General features: G+C 31.1%; 1 pseudogene; it reads left to right on the plus strand.

Moving 5' to 3' along the window:
* The first annotated feature begins 1,491 nt into the window (after positions 1-1,491).
* LOC139505652 (prestin-like) lies at positions 1,492-22,994 on the plus strand (annotated as a pseudogene).
* Positions 22,995-24,193: the final 1,199 nt, after the last annotated feature.

Here is a 24,193-nt window from a genome sequence, read left to right on the forward strand (position 1 = left end):
CTGATCCGCGCCTGTTTACTGTTGTAAACATACACTTGTTCTTGGTTGCTTTTTACTTATCGTCCAGTGAAAATTGTAAATTGACATGACCGTATAGTGACCTATAGTTGTTAATTTCTGTGTCATTTGGTCTCTGGTAAAAAGTTGTCTCATTGGCAAATTCATAATTGGTTTGGCTCATCTAGACTAGTCACCATAAGTATCCCAGACTTTACAATAAGTTCCAGCTTTGCAAGATCGCAATGCATGAACAGATCAGCTGACTGCATGGGACCAATGAACATTAAGCAAACATCAACCAATCAATTTTTATAACTAGAATAATTCAAATACTTCAGATGCTGATGTTTGTTGTTTAACAGTAGAACTTATAAGAACATACACATGACTTACGTCCGCTTAATTAAATACGAACTGCTTCTAGAACTAGTATGAATGGATTTTTCCCTTCTTTTTTCATCTTTTTATTAGAGGCGTATGTTAAATTTATCGCATGCCTGATTACAAGATATTCTTACACAAAATATATCATGTTTTTGATTACAACCGTCAAGGGTCAAACAAGGCTCAAGAAAACATGTATTTTTTCTAATTAAAAATCAATGTATATGTTACACGTATGAGTGATATTTTTGGGTCGATTCAAGCTTTAAACAATCACCCTGGGGTGGTGTTCTCGAAAGTATCCTAAGATTCGTCCTAAGTCATAGATAAGACCAATTTTAGGATGGACGTAGGATCAATTTAGGACACTCTTAAGTTGTGTCTCGAAGCTATCTCAGACGTATCTTTTGTTATGCTAGTCCTAAGATAGCTTCGAGAACACCACCCCAGGTCTCCGTAGTTATTTTTAATTAATTAATTTTGAAATTATTTTGTTGATTTATACATCATATATAGTAACATACAAGTAAATATAAACTTTATTTGTTCGACATAGAAAGACACACCATAATATTAAAACAATTACGACATCGATATCAATGAAAATGAAGATATAAAAAAGAAGATGTAGTATGATTGCTAATGAGACAACTCTCCACACGAGACCAAATGACACAGAAATTAACAACTATAGGTTACCGTACGGCCTACGACAATGGGCAAAGCCAATACCGCAAAGTCAGCTATAAAAGGCCCCGATATGTCTATTTCAAAATTATGCTGTATGTTGACCTGTTGAACTTTTAAGTAAAAATAAAAAGAAAGAGAAAGAGATAGATTAATTAATTGATATTTCAATATTATTTACATTGATTGTTTAATCGTCTGAATATGCATGAATTATTTGACAGCAGTTTATAGCAATTCCCAAATGACAATATAAAATCAATCGATGAAATGTAACTAGTTTTCATTTTAAAATATTAAAAAAAATAGACAAAAGAAAAGAAAATTATAATACCGCCCATCTAATTACTACTTATAAGTTTTTGCCCGATATATACATCACAACTTAGTTTATCCTGACATTTGAATAAAACATATATTGATCAATATCCACATCTGTTGCAGATACTTATATGTACGACTTAACACGTCAATAAATATTGTCGTTTTCACTGTAACTCAAAAATCAACCATGGCGTGAAATGGAAGTTACTTCAAAATTAAGGTAGGGAACTTTAAACGAGGTTGATCCCCTTGAAATTGTTTCAGTGAAGTGCTCATTTGTTCATTTTGCAATAGGAATGGTTGTGTCGCCTGCTTTGAAAGTTTAAAAGTTCACGGTCCGTTGTGTTGATTTTTCTTTGAATAAAACATGCAGCTAATTTACATGTTATTGCCTAGACGTATAAACTTTTAAAATATAAAATAAAAGAAATTCATGTCTTGGTGCTTGATTTTCTATTTATTTTTTTTTTCTCCTAAAAAATCAATTCATGAATCGTTTTAATGACAGATGTTGAAATGTCTGTCAGCGGTATTTATAATATATTATAAACAAACCAAGTTATACAAGTCCATAGCTATGCACATGGTCTCTGAACTATGAACTCGATAAGCAAAAACGCTCATAATGCGGAACAAGGATGGCACCATTAAAAGCAGGGTGTAATTTATGTATGCTAAAAAGATTGAATTAGCTCGAATTAATGACATACATTAAAATATACAAAGTACCATGTTTTTTCAAGTCTGAGCCGTTTAAAGCCGTTTACACGGTATTGGTTTTTGGCATTTTTGAAGGCACATACGGTTGCCTTTAAATGCTTACTATCACTTAATTTGAACTGTTCGGAGTTGTCTCATTGGCAATCTTACAATATCTCCTTATTTTCATAGCAAATTAGTATACTAATTCCCAAGTATTTTTACTATCTGCTAAAACGAGAATTGCTTTAAGTTACACCTGTAGAAACGCAACGCATTTAGTCTTCACTCATTTTGGTTTCTAATGAGTTTTATCGATTTCCTTCAACTTTTGAATACACGTTACTCTAACATATTGGACACTGATGAATCGGATTTTTCATTTCCAAAATTTGCGAGACAAATCTCATAAGCGAGATTCACGAAATTAATCAATGTTTAAGAACACTATACACTGCTAAGAATATATATTGAACAGCATATATAATATTTTTGATATTCGCTGCATGAGGATTAATTACTGTCAAAAGTTCAAATTTGATTTTTTTGAGAAAAATGTGGAATTAGTGATCGATATATGGATATCAATATCGAAGTTCAGTGGCAAATATTTCATGTTCTTGACGATAGAAAGTTCCAAAGAATACATACGTTTTTTTAATTTAAATATAGATACTCAAATGTTTCGTTTTTATATGTAGTTATTATATACAAGAAATAGAACTGTACGATGTCTGGCAATACGCTAGCAAACATAAGAAATTAATATTATAGTTGACGCTATGAACAGTTGGCAGTACGTCAAAACATGAAAACAACACGATATATATTGCATGGGTCTGAGGCCCTTTTCTGGGGTAAGCTTGATCAGGAATGCTCAAAACCGAATATTTGAACAAAATCTAAGGATGTATAAAACCGAAACTGTAGAAGAGCTATATAATAAAAATTGACCTAAAATAAAAACCAACATTGCCCGAGGGGTTGAAACCTAAGTTTCTTGATACTAGTAATTTTAAAATAAAAAAAAAAAAAACAGGCAAATTTAGAAAGGTTTGTTATCATTGACATGAGAACCGACAGTACTGACTACCAAGCTGATGATACCCTTGGGGACTGATGGTTCATTAGACTCGGTGTTGAAACGAAAATTTGATGGCGGGGGGGGGGGGGGGGGGGGGGGGGGTCCAGCTACAACATCCCCGCTGGATTCGCCAGTGTCATTTGATAGACGTAAATGTTTAGTGATCATTTTGTAAAGTGCATTTATATGTATATACATGTACATGTATTTAATTTAGGGTCGATATATTCCTTATTTGAATAAATGGTTATTTACTAATAGTTAAGAACTACGTTTTTATATATTTGTACAACTCTACTGTATTATGGCGAATTAAAGTGGTAGCTACATGTACAAGTTTCGATTTATGACTTTTTCAGAACTATAGGGATTTATGACTTTATTTCGTAGAAATACATTTATAGAGAAATCAATTTCTTGGAACAAATTCTTATCTCAAATCCCATATATTCGTTTTCATGTTATTTTAACTTAAATAAAATTTAAAAAGTTTGATTGGCCTAGAAATATGGAACTTCATGTATTACACGGAATTTTTTTTTATTCCATTTCTTATGTCCATGAATTGTTTATAACTGTTATTGTTTGTTCGTCTCTAAATTATTCATAATTAAAAAAAAAAACAAAAAAAAACCAGTGTTGGTTATATTTTAACTTAAATACAATTTAAAAATACAAACAGAAGTTTGATTGGCCTAGAAATATGGTAGCCTTACACGTAAGCTCATTCAAAGTTATAGGAATGCAAAACAAGACAATAATGCAGATTTTTTTTCAAATAATTAAGTTCCATGGAAAGTCAGTGCAGAAAGGTCAAATAAGAATAATGCCTCGTTCACACGTACATTTAATTCGAATTGAATTCGAATCGAATGCGAATCGAATTCGCTAATCGCGTTCACACAGTCGTCTTTTTTTTTTTTAATTCGAGTTGATTCCAATTGGCTAATTCGAATTATCTTATTCGCATTAGAAATACGCTTTTGTGAATACGAATTAAAAGTTAACGTCGTTGAGTCTTTTGTAGACGAAACGCGCGTCTGGCGTATATACTAAATTAATCATGGTACAATGTATCTATGATGAGTTTATTGGACAGTAAAGCGAATTTGACGCGCATTGTAATTCGAATTAGAATTGACGTTAGGACGTAGAACGTTTCGAATGCGAATCTAATTCGAATTAGTTAATGCGAATCGATAATAATAAAAAAATATAAATTAAAACAACTACAATTATGTTCATGAAACATTAAAAGTCAAACGTCTGAGACTATGACTCAAAAACTCTAGTTCGTTAAATCTAGCGGAATGCCATGAAAAAAGGTTAATCCAAATACTGTTGTAGGAAACATGTAATATTGATTAACAAGTATAACAGATTTAATTTTACATGGTAATTGTCATGATAATAATACGGGACTCTAAGTACAAGCTCTTAGAAATATCCCAAAACACAAGTCATGCGTGGGAACCAAATTATTATTTCAATTGGTAGTAGCGCATAAGTATTTATCAATTTTGCATGTTTTTTTTTTATCATAATCTGATTTTTTTTACCCATAAGTTCAAGGTCGGTACTTTGATAAAATCTGAGTACCATTTTCGAGGGACACCCGTCAGAATTTTTTTTTCACATTCCGTGCTTAATTTTAAAAATGTGTACACGATATTTAACAACCGTGCTACAACTATGAAATTAAGAGTTATATCAAATTTTATAATTTCGAATATAAATGCACATTTGTACCCATATGGGTTGAAGGCATACATACATGTAAATCAACATAATAATTTTACAATACATCATACAGAGAGAAAAAAAACAACAAAAGAACAAAATATTATATACATATATATTTATAAGTTGAGAATGTCCCCTTTGTATTTTCCATCCCTTTTTTCTATATGAAATGTTGCATGAATTGTGAATTTTAGCTGCGAATAACCTCAATTTAATATTGGGACTTTTTTCAAATATGTAAATACTTATTGTTTACTTTTTGTTCCAGACAACCAGAACAGAGAAAATTAGCTGATATTTTCTACTTCTCAAAATATAGTCATGTCCGACTCAAATGGTGACATAAAAACAGTTCAGCAAACAGTTCAAAATGGGGATGTCGAAACTGGTTCCATTGCGGAAACATCTATATCCAATGGCAACGAACCTCCGAAACTACACCAGGCCAATACCTTCCGAAAGGAATACCGTCAACCCCACAGCGAGGACTCTATCAAAGACTCTTGCTGCGACCATTTTAACTCAATGTGTAATTGCTCTTCAGAACAATTGAAGAAGGGCTTCTTTAAAACTGTGCCTAGTATAAACATTATGAAAAAATATAAAATTAGAACTGATCTTCCGAATGATATCATTGCTGGATTTACCGTTGGTGTTATGCAACTTCCACAAGGTACGTCTAAATAAAAAAGAAAAAAAAAACCACTTTAGTTTCGTGATATATGTCTTTCAAAAGAATAAACAGAGAGACTGCAAGAGAAAAGACAATTAAAATAAATTCACAATTAAGGCTGCTCTGATATTGCATCAATGGTATGTAGTCATAAAAAAATTATAATAAGTCTAAGAGTACTACTGCATATATATTTGTGTATGGAGATGTGGGATTAAAAATAATGAGACAGGACGAAAATGACCCCACTAAACCATTTCTCAAAACAAAATGGCATGACTGACACTTACATTTTAGTTTTGATTTTTAATAACACAAAATTAAAGATTTCTCTCGACATTCACTTCTTTTTTCCTCACAGAAAAGCTTTTGAAATTACACGTCTTGTCTAAATATGACATGTTTACATGCTTCAAGTATAGATTTGCAATCTGTGGATGCTACTAGGCAATTAAAGGCTTTGTTTTGTAAACGATATTTTTTGTTTATGTCTCTTGATTTTTTTACCATTAGAAAAAAAAACAACATTGGAGTTAAAGATTTCATGAAAATACACTTAAAATGAATCTTTAGGGTGCTTTTAACGCCGTGGCTTATAGTAAAGTGAAATTTTTTTTATTTTTTTTATACCGATATGTAAATTTTCGCATGTACTCATACTCTAAATATATTGTTTTCATTTTCATACAAAACGACATTACTTGGAATACATAAACAACTGGTAAATATCAATATATCGGTATTTTAAGTTTATGAATATATTAACTGCAATGCATGTGTACTTTTAATGTTGTATTTGTTTTAGGTATGGCCTACGTTATGTTAGAAGATGTACTTTTAATTCTGTATTTGTTTTAGGCATGGCCTACGCTATGTTATCAGATGTACTTTTAATGTTGTATTTGTTTTAGGCATGGCCTGCGCTATTTTAGAAGATGTACTTTAAATGTTGTATTTGTTTTAGGTATGGCCTACGCTATGTTAGCAGATCTCCCACCTATTGTCGGACTTTATGTAGCATTCTTTCCCGTTCTTCTCTATTATATATTCGGAACATCAAAACATATTTCAATGGGTAAGTATTGACAATAGTATTTTTGTTTTATTGAGGGTGATAACTAAACAGACTGTGATCGTCGTTAGATTAATTATCTAATCAAAAGTTGGGAGGCTGCAAAGAATTGCCCAATGCAAACATACCCAAATTGTTCAAACACTTGATACAACAATGGTGTACATTTTACAAAACTAAAAAGTTATTTGTGCTCGTTCAAAATTAAATTTGGGTACACATATAATCTAAAAATCAACATTTTAGTATCTCAATTAAAAATTGCAATCTAAAGAAATAGCCATTCGTTTGTCCAGTTCCGACACGTTTTCTTGTGATTGACTGAAGTCAGGACCCTCAACAGTAGCTGTTGTATGCAGTATATTTATGTTTCTCGTCATTTTGAGATAGCAGATCTTGGAATGTATCTTTAACTTTTGAACATCTTTGATAGACATGGAACGATTTAAAGCTCGACAAATTATATAAACACATCACCCTTGTTAAAGACAGAACGTTATACTCTAGACATTTCTTTGTTTTTCGGTGGATTTCATACTTATTTATCTATCGTAAACATCATTTAGCATTATGATAAACAGAATCTCCTCCTTAAATAAATAGCAATTTGTTTTGTCTAATTTACTATTGTTTTCAAGGTACTGTGGCTGTTGTGAGTCTAATGACTGGATCTATAGTTTCACAACTGGACGAAAAGCCAGGAGTTGTAACATTAACAGTCGAACCCTACAATGTCACCGGTGGCAATTATTCCACAACAACACCGGGTACACCTGATCTTATTTCTGCGCTGGACGTAGAAAAGATGGCGTTAGCGGCGTCTGTATGCTTTCTTGTCGGTGTGATACAAGTAAGTGATGAAAAGTTTATATTTGTAATATGGTATATCGTTAAAATGCTTCCGGTAGTTCTATTTTTTTTCCATATTTTTTTTTATTTTATATTTGTTTCCAAGTAGGAATAAAGTGTTGTAGGTATGTGCCTTTCAAATACACAAATAGCTTACGAATCAATTCTTGGTATGTAGCTTAAAACATGTAATGATAACACAAGCATGTTTTTAAAAAAACGTATCCTTATAAAAAAGGAGATTTGGTATGAATGCAAATGAGACAAGTCTTCATAAGAGACTAAATGACATAGAAATTAACAACTATAAGTTAACTTCAAGATTGTTTTTATCATATTGGCTTATTAGCAAATACGTATATATTTCTAAAAATATACCATTATTCCGAACAAAATTATATTCTTGTTTTTAGATCTCATTTTTTAGAGATCATGTGTACCACAATAGTATTGATACTGTATACTGATAATTTATTTCAGACATTATTTGGTGTTTTCCGCTTGGGATTTGTTACCACGTACATGTCCGACCCTCTGGTCAGTGGATTCACCACCGGCGCTGCTGTACATGTCTTCACTAGTCAAGTCAAGTATATATTTGGACTGAAGATAAAGCGGTTTCCAAATTTATATCAAATATTTAATGTAAGTACATATACTAGTATATGAAGAAATCAAAATATTAGTTTATTTGTGTTTCAACGGCAGTTATTTTAAAATATTAAGTTATAGAGGCATAAAAGTCCTAAGTCAGGAATCTGGTGTACAGTAGTTGTCGTTTGTTTATGTAATTTATACGTGTTTCTCGTTTCTCATTTTTTTTATATAGATTAGACCGTTGGTTTTCCCGTTTTAATGGTTTTTCACTAGTAATTTTGGGCCCTTTATAGTTTGTTGTTCGATGTGAGCCAATGCTCCATATTGAAGGCCGTACATTGACCTATAATGGTTTACTTTTATAAATTGTTATTTGGATGGAGAGTTGTCTCATTGGCACTCACACCACATCTTCCTATATCAATATGTTTCAGCAAATCAACACTTTCCAGATAAGTTTTAATTATTTTGTTATTTACAGCTAATTAGCACTTTCATAGTAAGTTATAGTAATAAGCGCTATTAAATTATTTTGATATTTGTTATATTTATAAATTAACTGTTTACAAAATTTAATAGAATTTTGAAATACTAAGGCTTTTCTACCTCAGGAATAGATTACCTTAGCTGTATTTGGCAAAACTTTTAGGAATTTTGGTTCTTAAGGCTCTTCAACTTCGTACTTTATTTGGCCTTTTTTCACTTTATTGGATTCAAGCGTCACCGATGAGTCTTATGTAGACAAAACGCGCGTCTGGCGTGTATACAAAATTTAGTCCTGATATCTATGATGAGTTTATTTACAACGACTGGGTCGATGTCACTGCTGGTGGAGATTTATTTCCCCGAGGGTATCACAAGTCCGGTAGTCAACACTTTTTGTGCTGACATGAATTATCATTGATATGGTTATATTTATAAATTAACTGTTTACAAAATTTAATAGAATTTTTGAAATACTAAGGCTTTTCTACCCCAGGAAAGATAGCTTAGCTGTATTTGGGCAAAACTTTTAGGAATTTTGGTCCTTAATGCTCTTCAACTTCGTACTTTATTTGGCTTTTTTCACTTTTTTGGATAAGAGCGTCACTGATGAGTCTTTTGTAGACGAAACGCGCGTCTTGCGTATATACAAAGTGTAGTCCTGATATCTATGATCATGAGTTTATTTGTAAGTTAATCATTATTTTTAATTTTTTCAGACGTACAAAGCAATTATTGAGAACATTGGGGATACAAATCCAGCTACAATAATAATGTCGGCTATTTGTATTGTGATTTTGTATATAGTCAAGGTTCAAGTCAACACGAGATTCAAGAAACACTTGAAGATACCTATACCTGTTGAATTAGTAGTGGTAAGTATCAATAAGATGGGGCACCGTAGGTTTGGCGATCTCCAAATTGAAAAACTTATTTGCTATAACAGGCCACGTAAACATTGTTGTTAGACGTCTGTGGAACAGGGAATGTAAAAAGAAAATTACAAAAATACTGAACTCCGAGAAAATTCAAAACGGAAACATGGCAAAATCAAATGATAAAACACATCTAACATGCTATACGGCATTAAGAGACTTTGACAATTTTGTGACAAACTGATAATTTTATGAACCACCACAGTTATTGCGGAGTTATATATGTACCTAACACCACCAGGATATGCGCGAATGTAACAGTGCACAAGCTATGGATACTAATATTAACCCAGGTCGTATGATGTAAAGCATATGCGAATAGATGTGGCATGACCACCAACGTGACAACTATTTACCAAAGTTCAAATGAAGTGGATGTAAGCAATACATCCACTTTATGTGATCTCTGCAAGCATACCTCATCTTCTCTACTTTTTATATTGTAATACAAACCTATGATATATAAACAGAGTCATAACAACAAGATTGTAGTATTTATCAACTAATAAAAAAATGAGTTGCACGATAGTAAACAATGTTTGTATTATTCATTTATTTGTTTTGCTATTTTTTATACAATATTTTTTATTGAAACAAGGTCACAGCTGTTACATAAGCGGCCTTGTTTTTTATATCCCATTTGATAAATATGTTCTCTACTGTAGGTTGTCATTGGTACACTGGCCTCTCATTATGGACATTTTCATGATACATATGGAATGAAAAACTGTTGGAAAAGTCCCTGCTGGGTAAACAACTTATTATATGATAATCCTTTCAATTAAAGTGCTTTTTTGTATTATAAGTTAGAACGTACGTTTAAGTTGTACAACTGCTACTATGGAATCGTAAGGGGAATTATTTTCTCATTTTTCCAGAACCTAGTTATTATTCAGTAAAATAAAGTCACACATATAACAAGTCGGCCATTTGAGATCTTGACTTATTGTTAGTGCTACCGTCTAACGAGACCTAACACTTCCACTAGGAATCTCGATTTATATTGGTACATTGACCATCAGTAAACAACCTATGGCGAACTAATTTTAATAATTTAATATGAAGTATGACGGACAAAATTGAATAACTAGATATGCAAAGCAATCTATTTTCCCTCAAGTCACAACATTTATTTATATTTATAGTACTAATCCAAACGTTTTATTTTATCAGCATGTGTTAGTTTCCAATAGAACATATGGTTCCTAATTGCCAGGATAATTGTTTTTTCCAGGTTACCACTGCCTAAAATTCCTTCCTTCAGAGATGCTACAGATAATTTCAGTGAAGCTATCATTGTTGCTGTTGTTGCATTTGCTCAGTCTGTTTCGCTTGCTGCTCTTATGGCAAGAAACATCATTACAGAATAGATTCAAACCAGGTATATAAATATTTTTTATTTGAAAAAAGTAAAATCACAAAAATATTGAACTCCGAGGAAAATTCAAAACGGAAAGTCCCTAATCCAAATGCTACAGTGTTCCGTGCAGCAAGAGAGGACCTTGGTAACCCGGGCGACGTCCAAGCCAGTATGTTCTTTGTATTATTTGTATTCATCAGTCATCAAGCTTTGAATTAATTTCTTTGTATATTTGGTACTTTTTTTGGTTGTGCCTTATGAATTTTTTATGTTGTCAACGAACAGCTTAGGTATTATATATAGTTTGAGTACATATTTTTATTTTATAAACATTCAAATGCAATGCCATTAACGGAGACCATTTTTCTGCACTAAATGTACATTCGGCAATAGACGTCTGAGCATTACAGTTGCCAGTTCATGCAATTTCTGTCCAAAAATATCGCCTAGGAATCTTTTTTTTTTTTTACGATTCTATGAAATCATTGCAAAATTGGGACATATAACAACCAATACTTGTACTCTTTTTCACTATTCTATAGATTCATTGTTTATGTATATATAACACATAAAACACATACTCTTTTCACTATTCTATGGATTCATTGTTTATGTATATATATCACATAAAACACATACTCTTTTCACTATTCTATGGATTCATTGTTTATGTATATATAACACATAAAACACATACTCTTTTCACTATTCTATGGATTCATTGTTTATGTATATATAACACATAAAACACATACTCTTTTCACTGTTCTATGGATTCATTGTTTATGTATATATAACACATAAAAGCACAAACTCTTTTCACTATTCTAGGAATTCATTGCATATGGAGTATCTAATATATTTGGATCTTTTTTTCTCCTGTTATCCTGCTGCAGCTTCTGTTTCCCGTAGCTCTGTCCAAGAATCAGCAGGTGGTAAAACTCAGGTAAGTAACCTATTTTGATTACTGAAAGATAGGACAATGTAATATAATGATTTAAATCTAAACTTACAAGGGCGCAAGATACTAATGTAATATTCAAACTCATAATTCTAATAGAATTTTATCACGTCATTGCAAAATACAAAGAACGACCAACTGCAATCAACAAAAGACAACATTGGAAGCTATACAAATCTGATGTTTGTACACAACTGAATGACAGCAGTGTTTTGATGAATATTTATTAAAGTATTATGGGAAGTTTGATAAGTTATTTCATATGCCCGTCTCTTTTCTTCGATTGGAAAGGCAAATGCGAATAATGGATAAAACGCATTTATTAATCCTAATCGACTTATTAAATGATTGTTCTTACCAAAGACATATTTTCTTACACATAATGATTTATTGATAGCTATAACGTTCAAACCACAATTATCATATTAATACATGATTAACATGTGTTGCATTGCTAATAAAGTTATGTCTTTTATTATGAAAACAATCAATTTCCATTTGTATACTTTAATCGAAGTCTTTATACGTACAAACACAATGGTCTTACAATTCGTGATTTATTTACAAGTTATCTATATCAAGATATTAGTCTATAAACGTCAACATAGCCATGATTTGAACTATCCTTTCTGAAAACCATATCAGATTATTTCTGCCATGTTTGAAGTATACTTTGATCGAAGTCTTTATAGTACAAGCGTTAGCCTTTCAAAAAGGCTATTCGACTCTTAGCTGATGAAAATGGAAAGTGCTCTCGCTTTGTAGATAAATTCATTTACTAGAATAGCCACGTGCATTAATCAGCAAATTTACCACACACGTGAGGTCACACGCTATGAATTATTATCGTTTAAACGTTGTTGTTTACTCCAGAAGATTCGAATATTTATAGATAAAGGTTACCTGTGTAAAATCTAATTGCTTAAATAGAGAGGACAAATCCGATACTCTACGGGATTGAAGGACATTTACTTGGTTTGGATTGTCCTAACCAATCAATAAACTTTGATTATTCACGTCTCGTAATATCTTCCAATCAGGAAGCAAGAAAAATTCACGCACTATCTGTCCATCGTTCAGTTCTTAATCTCGACTCCTAGAGTCGAGAACAAGCACATTGCCAGATAATTCGTGATTTATAAGATATCGGTTCTAAGATATTAGTCTGTAAACGTTTCTATAATCATGATATGTACTATCCTTTCTGAAAACCATATGCATGTAAACGTTATTTACCGTCTGCAAAACAGATATTTTTTGCCATGTGTCAATATATTTGAATTAGAAATTAGCAATCGGTACTCCTCGATATTTTTCTACGTCACCATTTCAGTGTGCTACAAAAAAATAAAAGTTCATATAATTTGTGCTTTGAAAAATATTAGAAACTATTTTTAAATGCCGATTTCAACACTTTCTTTCCGAAGTATAATAAAAAATGAAATATAACCAGGACCAAAACCAGGACCAAAAGCAGGAACAATCAATATAATAACTTGTTATTAGGACTGGCAAACAATTATTATTCTTCAACCTGTAGTTAACCAGAAAATATCTATAATAGTAGGACAATTATCAGACGGAAAACTGGATTATATTATATTATATCTTAAAAAAACTGAGTTTTATTTTTTCATTTTAGCTAACGAGTGTATTTTCTGCCGCTCTTGTGCTCGTTGTTATTTTGGTCATTGGACCTCTCTTTGAAGATCTACCAAATGTAAGTATTTCTTAAATAGGTGAATTTCTCCATCTTCTTCATATGTGTATCATTGTTAAGACACTAAAAGAGGGACGAAAGATACCAAAGGGACAGTCAAACTCATAAATCTAAAACAAACTGACAACGCCATGGCTAAAAATGAAAAAGACAAAAGTGTCACAAACCTAAAAAAAAAAAGAAAATCATGCAATCGTTTGAATTACCTGAAGTTCTGGATGGGGTGTACATAATTAGAACAATGAGCACAAAAATAATAAAGAATAGAGAAAATTAGAATATAGAAAATAAATGTCGGCAATAAATAAAATGGCCTTGAAAAAGAATGCAGCCAAAAGAACCCCTATCCCAGACCTTCTTTTCTCGAGAATACTGTTAGTTTACGGCTATTGTGTGTGAAATATGTGAGTATAAAAAGACAAATATAAAACAGCCAAAAGGTAGTTTTTTAGCTGCAAAACGTAGTTAGTTATTGTAACAATCTGAAATCAGATATAGATACAAACAACGTGATGTATTTATTATCATTGAGACTACTATTCACAAGTACCCAACTACCTGGAATATCACGGTATGTTAATAAACGTATTTACACTTTTGGTATTTAGCTGTATTTTGCCTCCGAATGACTTTATGTCACCTCCGATTAATTTCCTCAAACAATCACTTTTTAGTTGTGACATCAAATGATTTTCTGTAATGGCGGACAAATTTGCATACAAGTGTATTTACATCTTTTATGACCTCACGTAAAGCCCATTTGTATGACATAGATGCTGCTGCTGGATCCAATTATTTACCGTATGTACTGTTTGTCAATTTGAATCTTATGTTTTGCTTACCTTTTTCACCGAGGCGATGATGGGACAAGATTACTAGTTTTAATTATATGTACGCCAAAACAATAATTATTTTCTGTTACAGGATAAAAAGTAAAATCACAAAAAAAATTAACTCCGAGAAAAATTCAAAACAGAAAGTCCCTAATCAAATGACGAAATAATCTGATAAGCTATCGTCACAAGTCATAAATCTTTTTAAAAACTTTAGTAAAAAAATATTATCTTAAACACTGAAATTAACTTATTCTTCAGTGTGTATTATCATCAATCATTGTGGTAGCATTGAGAAGCATGTTTATGCAGTTGTTCCAGCTTAGAAAGCTCTTTCATGTATCAGCTTATGATTTTGTAAGTATAATCAAGTAATCCATTAATATTGTATAATTCTCAGTCCGTATAGATAGAACTGCCTATACATTTGACCAAATTATCAAAATCAGCTATTTATATTTAAATCAACCAATTATGTACCATTTGTGAAGTAGACACAAAGCACAAGTATCTAATACAAATTTTATATTGGTTGCAATTGTCATAAAAATCAGGAGATTGAAAGTAATAATCAAAATGTAAACCGCCCACAAAACAATATTATTTTGACCTTATTTTATAAACAGGGCGTTCATACAACAAAATTAAACACAAGGTCATTTTTCCTTTTTCCGTCTGCCTTTAAACTATCCATCCGCTAAAGTGTTCGATTTAAAAAAAAATCTGATTGCTTCATATTCTAAAATGACGAATTGAATACTTATTTTTTCTATAATTTTTTATCATTTAGGTTATATGGATAGTAACGTTTGTATCAGTGGTAGTATTCTATGTAGACATTGGCTTGTGGGTAGGAATTGGATTTTCGTTTGTGACAGTAGTGGTCAGAACGCAGGTGTAAGTTTGTATTTATATAATTTTACATTTCTTAAAATATTTCCAATAGTCCCATTTATTTTCATAATTTACAGTCGATGCCACTGCTGGTGGACGTTTCGTCCCAGAGGGTATCACCAACCCAGTTGTCAGCACTTCGGTGTTTTAAATTTTTCGTAAAACGGATATATAATCTAAGCCGTAATTGGCACGACTTTTTTGGAATTTCGGATCCTCAATGCTCTTCAACTTTGTACTTGTTTGGCTTTATAACTTTTTAGATATGAGCGTCATGATGAGTCTTATGAAGACGAAACGCGCGTCTGGCGTATTAAATTATAAACCTAGTACCTTTGATAACTATTTGTTATTTCAAATCTGTAAGTAATTGTCGGTTTAAGTAATATGTCGTATTATTCTGCATCTCACTCTTTTATATCTATAAAAATCCGTTTTGAAAAACGAGCGACTAAGAACACATTGAAATGCTCAAGGAATTCAAATCTCTCATACGGGTTTATCGTATGTAAACTGGTTGGTCTACTTAATCAGTGTTATTTTATTTTTATAATTTACAAATATGATACAAATATTATTTGTTATAAAACATGACTCATTCTTACTATACAAGCTGTTTTTTAAATCTTAAATATTGAGTTTGAATTTGCAATACAAAAGAATAGCTTCAATATTTAGTTATAATCATTATCCTAATTGCTGCATATATATTAAATACAGGATTTATTTTTTAGTGCTAAGGCCAGGATATTAAAGAAAATCGATCCCGTTAATGCATTCGCAGATGAATCTAAATATATTAAGGTACATATAATTGTTGTAATGTATGCTGTAGTTGTAAAAATGAACATTTGAAGAACGTACGAAAATTTTCTGAACAAAAAGGAAACACAGTCGATTTCGTAGGTAAAACCCCATTTTCAGATCTGACATACAATATCATTGATCTTATGATTTCCTGTGACATCTTTAATTTTTTTCTGAAAACTATGGTAGTTGAAACTAGAAATTGAGAATATACCTAAAAAATATTATTTATACATGATAAGAATTTCCATGTTGAAAATAACAAAAATATCGAACTCCAAAGTAAATTCACAATCGGGAAAGTTCACAATCGGGAAAGTTCACAATAACTGACAAAATCAGACATCATTAACAAACTTCTTTCCTATATGATTCTCTTGGCTTTACCAATCTTTTGATGGAACTCCTTTCTGATATTTATCAATTCGTTCCACTCTGGCTCCAGGGTATGCTACTGACCTCGTACATGAATTGATCTTATCATACATTAAATTGACTTCTTATAATATGTATCTCAGCAAACTTTAAAATAAAACTTTATTATAAATTACAAAATTCAACATTCTGGATATTATCAAATACAATAAATACCAGCACCATGATTGTCATCGTTATAATACGAACAACTGTTTAACTTACAGATACATCATTATGAAACAAATATATACATGACTAGATTTAATTTAATTTACAGACTCGCGGATTCTCTGGAATAAGAATTGTCGGGTTCAATGCACCACTATATTTTGCAAACGGCGACCTTTTCCTCCGACAAGTTTATACGTTATCAGATACAAAACCAGAACGTGTAAGGAAACAAATTAAAAGACTTGGATCCATATCGGAATTCAGAAGACAAGGTATGAAAGTGAACTTTACTAGAACGTTGTTTTAGCAAATGGAAAATGTATAAATGAATGCAATCTTTTCTACGTATGACTGAAGTTGCAAGATTCTAGACAACATGAATAAATACTTATAATTTAATTTGTTTGATATTATTTTCATTCTGTTCTTATTATGTGACAAACGTATATATGAACCATAACTAAAAAGTCCTACATGCTCATTTGATGTTTTATATGAAAGTGATTCTGATGTTGTTTTGTTTTAATCTAGAGTTCCCTTAAATCGCTAGAGTCTATATCATCATTCCGTTCAGCTCGTTCTGATACCTCGACTAGAAGCTCAAATCCAGGAAGCTCATTAGAAGAGAATGGATTCTTGCCAACATCAAATGATCTTGCTCCAATGGGGAGACCAATAGATACCAGTATGGCCGACTGTGGATACGTCCATCATATCATTCTTGACTGTTCCGCCATGTGTTTCATTGATACGGTGGGCGGAAAAATTCTTAAACAGGTAATACTACGAATAGTTTTTTTTAATAAGAATTTGTTTTACTCGTTCGGAACATTTTGTTATATGTTCTAAATCAACGACAATGTTTTTCTGTTTATACATAGACTAATGATAGTTATTCTACATTTACAATTAGCTCACTTTATATAATAGGTCAAATCGGACCCCAAAATATGTTTGAACAACCCATTTTAACAAAACACACAAAAGAGTAAGTGTCTGGTGAAGAGTAAAATAACAAAAGCCACGACAGAAAGGCTTAAAGGGTATATCATGATGGATCTACTTTGGCGATAGTTAAATATGAACACTATTTTACTTAGAAAACAAAGGCAATATAAAAACCAACCAACTAATTTTAATCCAGGATACATATACAAGGTTGTATTACCACACTAATTTGGAACACGGTAATCAAATGAACAACTTAAGTTTTGTTTACATTTGATGAACTGTTTTCTCATTAACTACTTTGCCATATTCCCTTTTGTTATAACTATAATTTAAAGGGATGAATGATATAATTGACCATTAACTAATAAATTGAACAGTAAATTCTTACGTGACCAGACAACCATTAAGCTTATGATAAAGTAATTAAAGGAGTAGCTACTCATTATCTTGTAAAGAAATGGTTACTTTTCAGTTGATTAACATTGATATATGTTTAATTCATTTTTTACAGTTGTGTGACGATTATAAGTCAATTCATGTGACAGTGCTTTTGGCGTGCATTTGTGGTATGTATAAATAAATTTGCAAATAAAAAATAATACCGATAGAATAATAATATGTATAAATGATCAATATCGTCTCTCAAAAATAAGTATTTAGAAAGGTTGTTTCAAATTTTAATAATTTTTGTTTTTTTTTCGAATGTAAATAAGTTACAATATTGATTATTTCTAGTAACAGTGGAGTGTTCGATACATAATAAGTATCGATTGTTTTTAGAATTGAATAAGAAGGAATCTAGACTGTCAAAAATGTGAACCAGATTAGATTTAATAATTAACTGTTGTTCTAGTTGCTTACACCCTGACATCAGGTCAAAATAGAATATGATGGAACCTCATGGAAAGAAATAACAACACTTCGGTTTGCCTCAGGGTTCTGGCATAAACATTGCTCATCATAACTTAACCTTAAATAATTACATAAGATGTATGTTTTATTATAATACTTTATTCTGATTGGCTACACTGCAATCTCGCGTTATTCCTTTATCAACTTCATTACACAATCAAATGTATCTTTCATGATGATACGAGGTCCCACAATAAAGTGCACAGGTAAATTAAATAAAAACTTAATAAAAATCGTGTTTTCATGATCCTAGCTAAAAAATGTCATTATAAGTATTGAATGCTTTTTTTTGTAACTTCATAGGGTTGTAAAAGCGTTGACCGTGCGCACAAAATGTACTTCGATCAACGCTTTTACACCCCAATGTCATTTATTTGTATGAGGCAATGCACGCAATTAGACTGCACAACAGATGAATAAAGTTAGATAACTGAAATTATTCGTAAGCTTCGATTAGTGAATTGCAAATTTAAAACCAGTGAAAAGAGAAACGGTACATAGTCAAGATAAGGTGCCGGAGGATTTTTCTTTCTCCAAAAATGGCAGCTATACCAAAAATATCAACCGTTCTAGAATACTGTCTCATAATTATGTTTTGTTATTTTAAGAACAACTCATGCCATTTTATTTGAATCTTTACACACATGTATTCTACTTTCAGATCAGGCATGGTCAGTGCTTGAAAAGACGAAGTTTGTGGAAAAATATGGTGACAATACGTATATGACAGTTGAAGATGCAGTTACTGCTGCTAGACTTGCATCGCCAGCAGAGGAGGTAGGAATAAGCAAACGATTTTAATGATAAAATAGAGCTATGTTTCTTTTATAAATTAATTTTGGTTAGGAATCTGCACTTACAATGTTTGCTCTACTAACAAATATGATTAACAGTATAACTCTTTTAAATGAGTTTCGGATTTTCAGATGTTTTGTCTCTAGCATCACTAAAAAGATATCTATTGTCGAAATGAGCATCTGGTGGAGAACAATTGTTTTCATTACTGAAGATAATGACAATTTCAAATCAGTGATGTGAACTAGTCAATAACCTTTCTTTTCTGAGTGGGTTATTGATAAGATGGATTATAAAATAAGTGTAAAATGAAAATATTTGACTTAGGAAGGTCAATTTATTATTCACTAATATATAATGTATCTCATTTTGGTAAATGGCTTTGGCGTTATAATACAGTATAAAAAAATACCGAATTCGAAGACAAATTCAAAAAGGAGAAGTCCATAAAATCTGACAATCAACGAATCAAGAGAAAAACAACTGTTTACTTTATTGAAGCCTTTTCAAAAAATAAATAAATGGAAGGCTAGCTAAACACCTCCAACTTGTATGACAGATGTGTATAGGTATTATTGACAAAATTGTCTGACATATACAGTGACTATCATTATTAACTCATCATAGATACCACGCTTTGTATTTCGTCTACAAAAGACTCATTGAATTAAACAAAAGTAAAAATGTCAAATAAGTACGAAGTTGAAAAGCATTGAGAACGATACAATTCGAAAGATTATGCAAGCTACAGTTATCTAATCCTGTTCTGTTGTAAAAAAAATCCTTTTTTCGAAAAAAATATTTCGAAAAATACAAAGTTTTGTAAACTGTTAATTGATAATGATTATAATGAGGATGTTTGTTTTATACCATGGCGGACTTGCACGGTCGCCATTTCACAATTGACTGACCACATCAATGATAATTCGTTTCAATATAGAAATGCTAGCAACTGGGGCTGGTAATACCCTCGGTAATGATTACCTCTTCAAATGGTGGTACTGAAAAAATAACCCAACACATCTTAAATTGCGAATGAGACGTTTAGGGGTATACATCACTTTTCTTTGACTGTAATATAATAATTATTTGCATTGGAATTTTTATGAAAACAATTATGTTTTTTTTTACACTAATGATATTTGTTTGCATGCACATGACTAACAAAACTAACAATTTACGAATTTTCAGAGAAAATTGCAAATTTATCTTGAAACTATTATGGAGGAATCCGAAATTAACACGGAGACACAATTAATTTCTGATAATACTTGACAGTGAGTAAAGGAATTCACTGGGGATAACTATGGCTACATTCCCATATACATTTTCTTTGAACTTCTTTGTAGTTTTAGTTGATCTTTTATTATATAATGTCATCTTATTTTGTTTAAATGGTGGTGAAGACTTTGCAAATAAATGACAGAATGAATGGGATTTACTGGAAATTACTATTGCTACTTACCCATACTAGTATACGTTTTCTCTCAACCTCTCTTTAGTTTTAGTTAATCTTATTATCATATATTGACATCATAGTAATTGAAATGATGTTTATTACTAAGAAAATTTATGACAGAATGTAAGCAGATTTGACATTATGATTTATAAGGAAACAATGAAAGAGAAAAAACACTTTTAAGAATTCAAATTACTCATTCTGACATCGGTGGTTTTGCTATTCAATTTCTCCCAATCACGATAAATAAACTATTTGTTGTTTTAATTTGTATGAATATGCATAAATGATATAACATCCGGAAAATGAATGATACAATGACTGGAAATGCTAATACCCGTGTTACATTCGAAATTAAATAATTATAACTAGTAAAAGGAATAGAAGACTTGAAAATGTCGCATAAAAACACAAATTTTTCTTCCGGTAAAGAACATATTTTTTCAGTGGAACTTACAGTTTGAATATAATTTAACAAACTTAATGATAAACAATAAACCGATAATATCATGCCTTTACTTCAAGTAAATTTTTGTAAAGGCAATGAATTTGTTCTAACAACAACGAAAAGACTTTGCACATTCACGGGATTTCAGGACATTGTCTTATAAATATCGATAATAAGTACATACTTTCGGTTGTTGCATATACTATATCTGAATTTGAGCGCACATAGACATTTTGACGTTTCAACTATGCTGTGTTGCTTTGAATTAAAAAAAATCCATAAATCGGTACCATATAACTACTTAATATTTGCATGTTATATGTGTTTTGTACAATATCAGTTCTTTTAGAGATTTCAATACTTATTTCTTTATGATACTCATCTCTGTTGGAGTGGTGCTTTGAGGTGTTGGTATTTCATTGATATGAAAAAGTAAAATCACAAAAATACTGAACTTATAGGAAAATCAATTTGGAAAGTCCATAATCACATGGCAAAATCAAATAACAAAACGCATAAAAAAACGAATGGACAAGAATTGTCATATTCCTAACTTAGTACAGGCATTTTCAAATGTAGAAAATGGTGGATTAAACCTGGTGTTATAGCACAAACCTCTCACGTTGATGACAGTCTACTCATATTAAATCTTTACGTAACATAATGCCATTGAAATGATATTATTTCCATTATGAAACTTTGTATATCTATTTTGATAGCTCAGAGAATTTCAGCAATTTTCCTACGATACATTGTTTTTCCTTTTGCAATATGATGCTATTAACTATTAAAATGTGTTAAACACTATGAATTCTATAACAATTATATATTTGATGGGAAAGCATAAAGGCATCATAATCCTTACCAATTTGTGCCAATTCAAGCTCAATTCATCTGTCGTGGTTTTCAAGTTGAGCAATTAAGTTACCTTTTATTCGTCCAACTTGATTACTCCCCCATTATTGACTCCTGGATATGTATTGACATCGATTTTTGAAAATATCATGCATTTCTGTTAAATAATACTGACTTAATAGTTGAAAGAAATTAAAACTTCTAGTATCATATATGAACCAGACATCATACCCAGATTTGTATATATTTGTTTTCGTTCATAGCTTTAAAGCAATCACTTGAAATGAATTCAAAATACCTGACAGTGTGTAACTTAGAAGCTAAGAATAAACTGATGCAATAAAAATACCTTTAAGAAATATGTAACAAAAGATCCTTAAGTGATGCCAACTAATTTGACCACGTGTTTGCCTTAAATGCCAGGATGTAAGAAAAGAAGTGAGGTCATCGGTTTGCTAATTTGTTATGTTATGTTCTGGAACCCTCGGAAAGAGTGTATGATCGAATAGGCTGAATACAGATTAAGATCAACGTTGGTTTATTTAATATATATTGTATGTATACCTTACGAATGACCAATTATTATGTTATTATCTACAGAGAATTTTTTTAAATTAATAAAACTTAAATTCGATAATTTATTCTCTTTGATCGTAAAAATCATATTGTAAAAATGAGCATGTCGTACTCGCTTATCTGTTTATAACAATGTAGCAAATTAATAAACAAATTTTATTTTATTTTCAGCCCGAAAATATTCACATGTAAATAAATCGAGTAGGATCATACGGGTACCAGTTATCACTCCTGATATTCAAGCAGTGGAAAGTAAGGGTAAAACGAAGATTGAACTCCGATCATTTCAAGAAGGATATACGAACTAATAACTAGTTATTCCATTTGCATACTTTTAAGTACTGATGATGTTATAGTTTTGAACAAATGTTGTGTTTTAATCCCACTAGTGCCACTGCTATACCTTGTTACGAATGAAACTTTACACCAGACATCGTTCATATGTTTTGCTGATCTAAAAAACAATTTAGGTTATAGTTTAAGATTTTACTGTCATTAAACAAATTTTAAATAGTAACTGATAAAATACAAATAGAATTAGCATGCTTTCTTGTAAACAAAAAGTGTACACTGTGAAAAATTTCTTTGTAATTCCTATTAAATCTCTGTTTCCTTTTTTTCTACAAATGTCCCCATAAATGCTCAACTCTAATAAATGCAATGCCAATTCAAGTAATGCTGGTAAATAGAGCATACTGTTTTTTCTGCCATATTGGTCACTGATAATATGGCAATGCATTTAAAAAAGTGCATGTAATTTTGGTTTGTTTTCTTTTCTTCAAAATAAGACATTTTGTAATGTTTGCATCGTTTATAAATATTGTTCATTTTACTTTGCCTTATTTATCATACTGTATGTATACATGATATTTGTTTGCTTCATATACTATTATTCTTCTTTTTATGTATTCTTTCTATCTTCTTTTAATAAACTGTTTATTTAATCAGGGTATATGTAGTATAGATTATAACTCATGTCACTGTGACGAGTTCAGTATAGGTGGGATACGTCACTAGTTCTTTACATGTCCATGATTTGTTTATTACTGTGTAAGAAAATACCAGATAAATCGGCTCTAAATGATAAAAACCTTAATGTATGTTTTAAAAAAAAAATCTACACCAGAAACAAAACATTTCAAAATGAGATTGAAATTTCATACCATTTGTTTTATTGCAATCGACCATATAGCTACACGTTTAAGCAACTCGTTTTTATTAGACTGAAAACTTTTTGTCTGAAATTGCAATTTGATCGACCTAAATGTGACCAAATGGGTTATTTGGCAAGGAAAAACGAACCAAAAAATCTCTTTTCAGCCTTTCTGTGAGGAAGTGCTCAATACAAAAATAGTCTTATACAAATTATGAAATTTTAAAATGTGTATGACGTCATATAAAACCGTAAGATATCTGGTGTTGGTCTGCCAAATAAACGTGTTCATGTTGAACACACGATATAGATACGATTATTGTGATATTCTTGTTAAACAGTTTTGGTTCA

Source organism: Mytilus edulis, unplaced genomic scaffold (assembly GCF_963676685.1).
Source record: "Mytilus edulis unplaced genomic scaffold, xbMytEdul2.2 SCAFFOLD_819, whole genome shotgun sequence".
Lineage (NCBI taxonomy): Eukaryota > Metazoa > Mollusca > Bivalvia > Mytilida > Mytilidae > Mytilus > Mytilus edulis.